This window comes from Cebus imitator, unplaced genomic scaffold, assembly GCF_001604975.1.
Source record: "Cebus imitator isolate Cc_AM_T3 unplaced genomic scaffold, Cebus_imitator-1.0 Scaffold705, whole genome shotgun sequence".
In the NCBI taxonomy this organism is placed as follows: Eukaryota; Metazoa; Chordata; class Mammalia; order Primates; family Cebidae; genus Cebus; species Cebus imitator.
This window is the reverse complement of record NW_016108020.1, coordinates 262,764-266,408: the sequence shown is the minus strand read 5'-3', so window position 1 is coordinate 266,408 and position 3,645 is coordinate 262,764.

Genomic DNA, 3,645 nt, shown 5'->3' with positions numbered 1-3,645 from the left:
GTTTGTGTCCTTTGTAGGGACATGGATGAACCTGGAAATCATCATTCTCAGCAAACTGACAGAAGAGCAGAAGATCAAACACTGCATGTTCTCACTTATAGGCGGGTGTTGAACAATGAGAACACATGGACACAGGGAGGGGAGCACTACACACTGGGGTCAGTTGGAGGGAAGTAGGGGAGGGATGGTCGGGGGTGGGGAGCTGGGGAGAGATAGCAAGGGGAGAGATGCCAGATGTAGGTGATGGGGAGGAAGGCGGCAAATCACACTGCCACCTGTGTACCTATGCAACAATCTTGCATGTTCTTCACATGTACCCCAAAACCTAAAATGCAGTAATAAATAAATGGGAAAAAAAAGGGATGATTGTATAAGCAACACTCTAAAGGATCCAAAGCAAATGCAAATTACAAATTTACTAGTTAATTTACTAGGCATTATGGATACATTTGGGGGAAATATAATGTTTGTAATATCCTGTGAAAAACTATTATTGATATTAAAATATAAAAAGAAAATTTTAAAAAAAGAGAGATGGCAAAAATATTCCGTGCAAACTGAAGCCAAAAGCAAGTAGGAGTAACAACACTGATATCAGACAAAACAGACCTTAAATCAAAAACAGTAAAAATAGTCAAAGAAGATTATTATACATTGATAAATGTGTCTATTCAACAAAAGGCTGTAAGAATTCTAAATATATATGCACCCAACACTGGAGCACCCATATTCATAAAACTAATATTATTGGACCTAAAGAAAGAGATAGACAGCAACACAATAATAGTGGAGGTCTTTAATTCCCTACTCACAGCATGGGACAAATCATCTAGACCGAAAATCAACTTCAAATCAAATAAACCTAACAGACATTTGCAGAACTTTCTACCCAACAAGTACAGAATATTCATTATTCTCATCAATAGAACATTCTCCATGATAGTCCATATGTTATACCATAAAACAAATCTCAACAATTTTTTAAAAATCGAATTATATCAAATATCATCTCAGATCACAGTGAAATAAAAGTAGAAATCAATACCAAGAGAAACTCTGCAAACTATACAAATACATGGAAATTAAACCACATGCTCCTGAATGATTATTGGATCAATGAAGAAATTAAGAAAGAAATTGAGAACATTTTTTAAAGCAAATGAAAATGGAAACAGAACATCCCAAAATCTATGAGATATAGCAAAAGCAGTGGTAACATGGAAGTTTATAGCATTAAATGCCTACATCAAAAAAGAGGAAAAATTATAAATCAACAACTTAATATTGCACCTCAAGGAGCTAGAAAAGCAGGAACATACCTAACCTAAAGTTAGCAGAAGAAAAAAATAGCAAACATTACAACAGAACTAAATAAAATAGAGATGAAAAACAATACAAAGGATCAACAAAACAAAAAGTTGGTTCTTCAAAAAGACAAACAGGCCAAGCACAGTAACTCATGCCTGTAATCCCAGCAATTCCAGAGGCCGAAATGGAAGGACTACTTGAGCACAGAAGTTCAAGACCAGCCTGGGCAACAAAGTCAGACTCCCATCACTACAAAAAAAAATTAAAAATTAGCCAGGTGTGGTGGGACCTGTAGTCCCATTTACTCAGGAGGCTGAGGCAGAAAGATTGCTTGAGCCTGGGAGGTTGAGGCTACAGTAAACCATGATTATGCCACTGCACTCTAGCCTGGTTGCAAAGTGAGACACTATCTCAAAATAAATAAATAAACAAAATTGACAAGCTGCTAGTTAGTCTAACCAAGAAAAGAAGAAAGAAAATTCAAATAAATAAAATCAGTTACAACAAAAGAAACACTACAATTAATACCATAGTAATACAAAAGGTCATCACAGACTATTATGAAAAACTATATCCTCACAAACTAAAAAGCCTAGAGAAACTGGATTAATTCTGGGAAACATATAATCTTCCAAATGAACCAAGAAGAGATAGAAAATGTGAACAGTTCAATAATGAGTAGTGAGATTGAGTCAGTAGTTAAAACTCTCCCAAGAAAGAAAATGCCAGGCCAGATGAATTAACAGCTGAATTCTAAAAATAAAAATAAAATAAAAGGAGGGCTAATAACAATCCTCCAAAAACTATTTCAAAACACTTAGGAAGGAATTCTCCATAGGCTGGTGTCACTGTGATGCCAAAACCAGGCAAGAACATACACAAAAGAATAGAACTGCAACCCAATGTCACTAATAAACATAGGTACATAAACTATCAACACAATACTACCAAACTGAATCCAACAGCACATTAAAAAGATAATACACTATCATCAAGTGTGTTTCATACCAAGAATGCATTTTTAGTTCAACACATGCATATCACTAAATGTAATACAACACATGAACAGAATCAAGGACAAAAACCACATGATCATCTCAACAAATGTGGAAAAAGCATTTGGTAAAAATTTAGCATCACTTCATGATTTTAAAAAAAAACTCTCAACAAACTAGGCCATACATGACAAATCCATAGCCAACATCATATCAAACTGGGAAATGTTAAAAGTATTTCCTCAGAGAACTGCAACAAGAACGTCCAATTCACCACTTCTATTCAACATAGTACTGGAAGTGCTAGCCAATGAAATCAGGCAAGTGAAGGAAATAAAAGGTGTGCTACATGGAAAAGAGGATGTGAAATTATTTCTATCCATTGATGAGATTAATGATTTATATTTAGAAAACCCTAAAGACTCTGAAAAAAAAAAAAAACTCTTAGATTTGACATATCCCTTCAGTGAAGTTTCAGGATGCAAAATCAATGTGCAAAAATCAGTAGCATTTCTATACACTAATAGTGATCAACCTGCTAAACAAATCAAAGAGGCAATATCACTTACTAAAGCTACAAAAAAAAATGGGAATATATTTAATCAAGGAGTTGAAAGAGCTCTATAGTAAAAACTATAAAACACTGATAAAAGAAATTATAGATGAAATATACAAGTGGAAAAACATTCATTTTTATGGATCAGAAGAATTACTACTGTAAAAATGAGCATGCTCCCCAAAGCAATCTACAGTTTCAATGCAATCCCTATAAAAACAAATGTCATTTTTCAAAGAATTAGGAAAAACAATCCTGAAATTCATAGGAACCAGAAAAGAACCCAAATAGCCAAAACAATACTAATAAAAAAAAAAATAGCTACAGGCATTCCATTGCCTGACTTCAAATTGCACTTCAAAGCCAGAGTAACCATAACAGCATCATGCTAATATAAAAATAGATGCATAGATCAGTGGAACAGAATAGAAAACCAAGAAATAAAGTCACATACATAGAGCCAACTGATCTTTGATCAGTTGAAAAGAACATACACTGAGGAAAGGACACCACTTTTCAATAAATGGCGTTGGGAAAATTTGGTCACCATATGCAGAAGAATAAAACTGGACCCCTATTTCTCACCATGTACAAAAGCCAACTCAAGATGGATTAAAGACTCAAATGTAAGACCTGAAAATATAAAAATACTAGAAGAAAACCTAGGAAAAACTCTTTTGGACATTGGTCTAGGCAAAAATAAATAAATATATATATATATATACACACACACATATGACTAAGACCTCAGAAGGACAAGCAGCAAAAACAAAAATAAATAAATGA